This window comes from Protobothrops mucrosquamatus, unplaced genomic scaffold (assembly GCF_001527695.2).
Source record: "Protobothrops mucrosquamatus isolate PMUCROS unplaced genomic scaffold, P.Mucros_1.0 scaffold683, whole genome shotgun sequence".
Classification (NCBI taxonomy): Eukaryota; Metazoa; Chordata; class Lepidosauria; order Squamata; family Viperidae; genus Protobothrops; species Protobothrops mucrosquamatus.
The window spans coordinates 336,448-345,908 of NW_015386970.1; positions in this window are offsets into that span (position 1 = coordinate 336,448).

Here is a 9,461-nt window from a genome sequence, read left to right on the forward strand (position 1 = left end):
GATGGTGATGGTGATGATGATGATGATGATGATGATGATGATGATAATAATAATAATAATAATAATAATAATAATAATAATAGTACCAATAGTAATAGGTGCCTTGGGTGTAATCCCAAAACAACTGGAGCACCACTTGAACAACATTGGCATTGACAAATTCGCCATTAGTCAATTGCAAAAGGCGGCCTTACTAGGAACTGCTTCCATCCTGCGACGATATCTGTAATACCATCAAACATCCACATCTGCCTATCTCAGGTCCTTGGTAAGGACTCGATAGGTAGACAAAAATGCCAAATCCAGTCTGAACATCTGGCTGACTGTGTGATGAGCAATAATAATAATAATAATAATAATAATAATAATAATAATAATAATAATAATAATAATAATAATAATAAATAAGTTGGAAGGAACCTTGGAGGTCATCTAGTCCAAGCCCCTGCTCAGGCAGGAAACCTTATACCATTTCAGACAAATGGCTGCAATCTCTTCTTAAAAACTTCCAGTGTTGGAGCATTCACCGCTTCTGGAGGCAGGTTGTTCCACTGGTTAATTGTTCTAACTGTCAGGAAGTTTCTCCTTAGTTCTAGGTTGCTTCTCTGCAGAGGGCTGCAGTGTCCTGTGAATACCATTAATAACCTTCCCAGCCGGGTTTCCAACAGACAAGGTTAATGGAGGAAGCCAGATTCACTTAATAATTGTATGATTCACTTAACACTTGCAGTGATTTGCTTAACAACTGTGGCAAAAAAAGATTATAAAATGAAGCAAAACTCATGCAACAACTTCCTTTCTTAGCAATGGAAATTTTGAGCTCCGTTGTGGTCGTAAATCAAGGACTACCTCTATGCTCCTGTATTCAGAAATAGGCAACAAAATTATATCTACATTTTACAACATATATTTTCTGGAATTCAAAGCTGTCCTTCTCTAAGGACTGAATTGTTGCAGTAATTGGGAAGACCTCCCAATTACTCTCTGCAAAGTACGCCCGAGATGATTGAGGAGACATTTTGAACTGATTGCATGTTGCAGGTCTAATGGGACAAATACCTGTGATTTATGCTGACTTTGTGTATGTGCGTTGTGCGCAGAGCAGTGCTGATGACTGTACGAACCTTGTCCGGCGTCCCACCTGCTGTGAAGAAGATAGCAACATAGACAGGACCAATCTCTCTGAATGCGGTAGAGAACCTCTGTGCGTTATTTGGAAGCAACACAGTGGGAGACCATAAAGAGAAGCTGTTTTCAGCTTGTGAAACACACTGACTGAAAACTTAGAGAGGGGTAAACATCCAGAGAACGTAGAAATGCAACGGGAAACAAGTCCCCTTTGCATTTTGCTAAATCAGTGGTGATGTTTACATCTAGAGGTCGTCCTCCGCTGACAATCATTCATTTAGTGACTGTTTGAAATTACAACAGCACTGAAAAAAAGTGACTTATGACCGTTTTTCACGCTTACGACCATTGCAGCATCCCCCATGATCACGGGATCAAAATTTGGATGCTTGGCAACTGGTTCATGCAGTATTTACATTGTTTGCAGTGTCCTGGGATCATATGATTCCCCCCTTTTGTGACCTTCTGACAAGCAAAGTCAATGGGGAAGCCAGATTCACTTAACAATTGTGTTACTAACTGAGCAACGGCATTTCACTTAACAACTGTGGCAAGAAAGGTCATAAAACGGAGCAAAACTCACTGGACAGCTGGCTCACTTAGCAACAAAAAGGTTGGATCTCAGCTGTGGTCGTAAGTCAAGGGCTATCTGTATTTAGTTGATATGGGAAAAATATTATGACTAATTATACAGGAGTCCTCAAATTGATACATATACTGCTCACAAAAATAAAAGGAACGCAAACCCCTTCAGTTCCATGGTAAAATGTTCCCTTTATTTTTTTGAGCAGTATATATTCGCATAAGGACGCACACACTTTCATACCCACAGTTTTTTCAAGCAGAGAATAACACATACGTAGAACTGGATCCAGCAAGAGGTTAACAATCTAAAAGTGAGAGGGAGGTTAATTAGAGTTAAATTTAGGAAAATGAACGCTTCTAATGGTTTGGTCTGGTTCCATTTGTGGGTTGAAAAACAAGTGATGTGGATAAATTTACTTTAGCATTTACTGTCAGGAAAAAGATTGGAGGAGACGAAAAGACAGAAAAATAATTCGATTATTATTATTATTATATTTTCGTGCCAAGAAGCAAATACCGTATTTTTCGCTCTATAAGACGCACCTGACCATAAGACGCACATACCGGTACTATACTATTTCTCTTTCCCTCTTTCTCTCCCTCTATTTCTCTCTCCCTCTCAAAGATCCTTAAAATCCTTAAAGGTTATGCTTGGGCGGAAGACGTTTTCTTTTACAGATGGGGCGGGTGGGCCTGACATTCTCGCGCAGACAGGACCCCGCCCGCCGAGCCACCGCTTCCCCATCGCCCTCCACGCCAGCCGTCTCCATCTCCAGACCTCCCAGCTGACGGGCGCAGGTCCGGGGCTTGCCAGCTGACGGGCGCAGGAGGTAGGCGTCGCCACGGCCTCCCAAACGCGCCGCTGCGGCCTCCCAAACGCTTGCTTCTTCGGCTGGAGTGATTACAAGGGCTTGCATGGTCCCCAAGGGCCGCTGACGCGCTCCCCGCCGCCGCCGACCATGCAAGCCCTTGCATGGTCGGGTGGGCCTGACATTCGCGCGCGCGATTCGCGCGCACCTACCTCCTGCGCCCGCCGAGCCACCGCTTCCCCATCGCCCTCCACGCCAGCCGGCTCTGTCTCCAGACCTCCCAGCTGACGGGCGCAGGTCCGGGGGTCGCCAGCTGATGGGCGCAGGAGTTCGGCGCTGCAGTGTCTTCCCCTTCGCCCTCCGCACCGGCCAAAGCGTTGCCTGACATTCCAGCTGACGGGTGCAGGTCCGGGGGTCGCCAGCTGACAGGCGCAGGAGGTAGGCGTGTGCGAATCGTGCGCGCGAATGTCAGGCCCACCCGACCATGCAAGGGCTTGCATGGTCGCCGGCGGCGGGGAGCACGTCAGTGGCCCTTGGGGACCATGCAAGCCCTTGTAATTGCTCCAGCCAAAGAAGCAAGCGGTTGGGAGGCCGCGGCGGCGCGGTTGGGAGGCCACGGCGGCGCCTACCTCCTGCGCCCATCAGCTGGCGAGCCCCGGACCTGCGCCCGTCAGCTGGGAGGTCTGGAGACTGAGCCGGCTGGCGTGGAGGGCGATGGGGAAGCGGTGGCTCGGCGGGCAGGGTCCTGCCTGCGCGCGAATGTCAGGCCCACCCGCCCCATCTGTAAAAGAAAATGTCTTCCGCCCAAGCATAACGCCAGCAGTTCTGTGCCACAGAGGCTTGAGACACGGAGGCACGGGACGCGGCATGGCGCGGTGGGAGGCGGCATTCGCTCCATAAGACGCATAGACATTTCCCCCCATCTTTTGGGGGGGGGAAAGTGCGTCTTATAGAGCGAAAAATACGGTAAGTCATAATATAGGTAGTCCTCAACTTACGACCACAATTCAGCCCATTTCTGTTGTTAATGAGTCATTTGTTAAGTGATTTTTGCCTCATTTTTACAACCTTTCTTGCCACAGTTGTTAAGTGAATCACTGAAGGTGTTTAGTCACTTAAACAATCACGTAGGCCTAGGGCAGGGGTAGGCAACCTTGGCTCTTTTATGACTCGTGGACTTCAACTCCCAGAATTCCTGAGCCAGCATGGCTCAGCATGGAAACCTCTCCCTTTCTCCTCAGCATGGCTGGTTCAGGAATTCTGGGAGTTGAAGTCCATGAGTCATAAAAGAGCCAAGGTTGCCTACCCCTGGCCTAGACGATGTCAAGAAATGTGCTCATTTCTGAAGCAGGTGAAGTACTTTCACCTCTGATGCCTGCCGATAGACAGCTATAGTTCTGTTTACTGTTTACTCCTTTTCAAAACAATAATTATCTAAGTTGCTTTGATCTCTCCGGATTTATTATGACTTGATTGACTTAAGCTACTATAGTGTATCAGTTGGGCCTCATCAATCTGCTTCAAAGACTCAAAAGTTTATTTCTCCCTGGTGTTTTCATACCCGGCAACTAAACTAAAAATACATTTTTAAAACTCTTTTGAACTGATCTTCATCAGATCAGTTGTGGCTACAGATTGAATTACTTGCTTTTAACCATGCTCTGTTTTTTTACAAAGAATTTGATGAATCTTGATTTATGAAAATATTTTATTATATTTCCTATAGACTGCTGGCAACATACAGGATAAAAAGCAAACATTAAAAGCTAGACAAACTTGCAGGACAAGTATTCTCCAGATGATGACACTGTTCAGTAAATTCTATATGCAGTTCATCACCAGGCCGAGCCCATTTTCAATACCAAATACTGCATATATGAGACAAAATGTTAGGTCTACTGCTGAAAGCATATTTATCTAACCCACAGAGGATAAATGGATAATTGGATAGTCCAGACAGTGCTGTAATTTCTAGCAGAGATTTAAAAATGCAATATCGTTTATGATGACTAATAGTACTGTTCTGGATTTTGGTGCTTTTCATTACATATATTTTACATATAATGTTCAGAAGAAAGTCCTCCAGATTTTCAGGAAGAGATATTTGTCTTAACCCGAAAGAAGAATATGGTAATACGTTGAATCTATACTTGAAACTCATAAAGTCAGCAATAATACAGAGAACAGGTTGAAATTCTTGTGGCAGAAATAAACTTTGGTATTTGTTCTAGAAATAAAATTCTCTCTCTCTCTCTCTCTCTCTCTCTCTCTCTCTCTCTCTCTCTCTCTCTCTCTCTCTCACACACACACACACACACACACACACACACGTGCACAAAATGACTTTGGACAGCAAGCAATACTGCATCTCAAATACTCAATTTCTCTCCTGAAAGAACAGTGGGAACTGCTATTCTGACCATCACTTTCCCTGAATTTTTTGAAGGAAGATACATCACAGAAATTGATGTAAAATGAAGAACCATCTGCGGTGTAGATTTGGCCAAGAAACATGTTTGAATAGCACTGACCATTCTTGTGAGCGGTGAGCTTTTGCAACAGAACTGACCCTTAAGCATCATGGAATAGAACAAGCTTGATTTTGGCCATCAAGGTAACGGAATGTCCTCAGCATTTCGAGGTAGACCATGCCAAGAAACAGACACTGCATGAATGTAATACAGGTAGTCCTCGACTTACAACAGTTCATTTAGTGACTGCTCAAAGTTACAACGGCATTGAAAAAAGAGACTTGTGGCAGTTTTCCCCACTTACGACCGTTGCAGCATCCCCATGGTCACGTGACCAAAATTCAGACGCTTGGCAACTGGTTCATATTTATGACGCGTGCAGTGTCCTGAGTTCATGTGATGCGCTTTTGCCATCTTCTGTCAAGCAAAGTCAGTGGGGAAGCCAAGATTCACTTAACAACCATGTTACTAACTTAATAAATGCAATGATTCACTTAACAACTGTGGCCAGAAAAGTCATAAAATGGGGCTAAACTCACTTAACAAATGTTTCACTTCACAACAGAAATTTTGGACTTAATGGTGGTTGTAACTCGAGGACCTATAGTATGTGGGAATGACCTTGAGAGATTGGACCCAGAGCTGAGGGAAGAGTCAGATAAGAGACAACATAGTCCATAGCTGGCTAAGGGGCAGGGCAAAACACTCAAAAGAGATTGTCCGTAATTTTGTGGGCTGTAAAGGACTTGGGATGAGAATTGTACCTTCAGAGTTGCAAGATTCTGTTAAGGTAAACTTAACAATAAAGTAGAATTAGCTAATCTAGTTATGGCTCCTGTCAGGTCTACCTGGTAATATTGGCAATTAACTAGTGTTATAGGGTATAATAACAAAAACCTGAAAGCCCAGTAGAGATGCTTTGTTTTCTGAAGAGAATCAAGTGAGGACAATCTTGAGTTTTTTCCTCACTCTTTCCTAGCTATCAGGGCTAAGCTGATATTTATACAATTGAATTCCTTCTTCAAAGCACCAGAGGGCAGGGCAAGAAACAATGGTTGGAAACTGATCAAAGAGAGAAGCAACCTAGAATTAAGGAGAAACTTCCTGACAGTGAGGACAATTAACCAGTGGAACAGCTTGCCTCCAGAAATTGTGGGTGCTCCATCACTGGAGATTTTTAAGAGGAGGCTAGACAGTCACTTGTCTGAGATGGTATAGGTTCTCCTGTTGGAGCAGGGGGCTGGACTAGAAGACCTCCAAGGTCCCTTCCAGCTCTATTCTATTCATGTAATCAGACCCAGAAAACCAGCAACGTTTGTTTTGAAACTCAAATGGTGGTGATCAATTTTAGTCATGTTTGTTCACAAGACAACATCAGTTGATGTCAGTCTCTGTTGTTTCAAGTAATCTTTAGCTGGGTCTTACCTGAATGACACTGAAATTTACTCAGTTAAAAAAAAACCATGGCAGATGTTGAAGCAGGGGGCTGGACTAGAAGACCTCCAAGTTCCCTTCCAGATTCTATTCTATTCTATTCTATTCTATTCTATTCTATTCTATTCTATTCTATTCAAATTTCTTTCCAGAATGGTTGCTAAGCTAAGCTAGGTCTTCTGCAACTTATTTCCTTTCTCACCAGGCTGAAAAATTCAATATCCTGCTGTTTATGCCATACTTAGCATTCCCTAAAGAATGCTGGATACCCTGCAGTAATGCAATGAGGTATTGTTAGACTCTGAATTTAATTATTTAATGAGAGCAAATTTCATTTAGTTAAAAAATGTGCTAAACTCGATCTCTTGTATTTGAGAGCTTCCTGCTCCTCTTATTATCAAGACAGCTTTTCCTCCCAGTGGAACCAAAAATAATATAAGAAGATGGGCAAGGGAAAAAAAAACCTGTCAAACAACCCGAGCAAATGAGGAAAAAAGTCAGTACTGTGTGATAATGACATCTTTTCACATGCATGCATGCATGCAGAGTCAACAGTAGTTCCCTTGTGAACGGAGCTGTTGAAAATGATCTCCTCCTGATCACAGAAATTTAGGAAGGAAAAGGAAAACTGTATCTATAGGTTGGGGAAATCCTTATTAATGTTGGCAATAGAAAACACTTGGGACCCTCCAGTTAAAATGATAATGTAATTTTGACTTAGTAATGTTCAGATCTGGGGGTGTTTTTTTGTTTTGCATTATTGTTCATAAATAATTAAGTTCATACTGCACTGGAACTACATTGAAAAGTAACTTATCCTTCTCCGGTTTTGGAAATCATTCTATTCCAACATGTATCGCAAAGATTATGAGCTCAATTTTATTTCAAAACATAACTTTAAACCATACACTCACTTTGTAACCTAAATGACTCAGTGTCTATGGAGATTCTCAGTCATCTAGGTCGTGGTTGTCCCAAAGGTGCTTTTTCTCTTGGATGAGAATCAAAATGTCTTCAAGGAAAAACAAAGGAAGTCCAGTTGCCTCTTGAAAAAGCATCTTTGGGACAAATGACTCAATCTTTACTTTTCTGAGAACTCGTGAAATGCTCTTAAGATAGAACTGGGCAATTAAGGGTAACTGGCAAGATCATAGACTTCGTCAAAATAATGGAAATAATGTCACAATACAAGTTCATCTCTTTCCATCTGTGTGTCCGTGTGTGGGATGCCACAATGCACGTAATAAAGGAGTGGTAATTGCAATGCTTCTCTATAGATGCCTTTGGGAGCAACCCAAGAACCATTGGTGGGTTCTTAGACATTCCTATCATTTTGAGATGGAGCATACTCAGAAGCTATAGAATGACCCCTAATTTAGAAGTTACATGTGTATATATCCAAGAATCAGTTACAATCTCACCCCAAATCTTAGAAAGAAAGCAATAAAAAAAATCAGTTCCTGTTGGTGTGTTGGATCCAGTCTCGTCTGCTTTGCATGAATGCCCCAATTTTTCTGGAATTCACCCCCCACACACAAACGTGAAATGGTCCTCCCCCTTGCTAAAGATTTGCCTATTTCTGGTTTAAACAATTTACCATTTAGCTTCAAAGTCCAGTCAGAATATGAAGCCACTTTCTCTGTTCCTATAGCTTGCAACTGAAAAGCAGATGAGGAAGGAACGTAAGGGGGTCCCGTGGGAAACTTTCTTATGATTTTTCATCCAGATTTCAAAACTCTCTCAAGCTCCCTCATGCTTACATTTTTAAAAGTAGGTGTACATCCTTCCTTAGAGGGGTGTCCACACATTTGGTTAAAAAAAGTGATGAATAGTGTAATAGTGTAATCAAAGCCCCAGTGCACAAAAGACTACATTATCATGGGCACCCTCTAGAATTTTTTTACCACACCATGTATACACCTCTAGAAGAGACCTTTTTCCCCCCTTCCTCCACAATATTCTTAATTATCTATATTTCTAACAGGTCTTTTTTTAAGCCTTCACAAGCCCCCAGACATTGTAGTCTTTCCTCACTTGATTGCTCTGTTCTGCAACTTTTTAAATTCTACAATGTATTTCCTGTATATAGCATTTCCTAAGTATTGGTTTATGGATGTGAAAGTTGGACCATAAGAAAGGCTGAGCGACAAAGAATTGAGGCCTTTGAACTATGGTGCTGGAGAAGACTCCTGTGAGTCCCTTGGACTACAAGGCATTCAAACCGGTTAGTCCTAGAAGAGATCAACCCCGAATGCTCTTTAGAAGGCCAGATCCTGAAGTTGAAACTCAAATACTTTGGCCACCTAATGAGAAGGAAGGACTCACTAGAGAAGAGCCTAATGCTGGGAAAGATTGAGTGCAATAGAAGAAGGGGACGACAGAGAATGAGGTGGCTGGATGGAGTCACTGAAGCAGTAGGCGTGAACTTAAATGGACTCCAGAAGATGGTAGAGGACAGGAAGGCCTGGAGGAACGTTGTCCGTGGGGTCGCGATGGGTCGGACACGACTTCGCAATTAACAACAATAACAACAAAGTATTGGTTATATCCAATTGTTGTAATACTGGGAATTTGATTTTTAATTCCTTGGAGAGACAAGCAATGTTTCAATGTTTTCATTGCACCATTCTTTACAAAAACCAAAGTTCTTTTCCTGGCCAGACATTGCTAGTTCGTACCTCTATGTAAAGATCCTGAGACGTTAATCAGACATACTTGTAGGAGAAGGATAGGCAGAGTCTGGGGGTAGGAGTCAAGAGAGGAATCAGCCTGGAATCATTAGGTTCCCACAAGCGGTCTAAGTCAAACCCCTTTTGAATTCTGTTAATTCTTATCTAGCACCAATTTAGTGCTGACTGTTAGTTGACTAGATTGTTATGTATAGGCATGAGCAATAAATCAGCTTAACTGGAGCTTATTGTGGCGCATGACAATACACTTTTCCATAGACTTTATGGATTAGCATTGAGAAAATGAATTTAGCATGCATGATCTGCTCATAAGATGCATAATGGCACTTGTACCAGCAGACTGG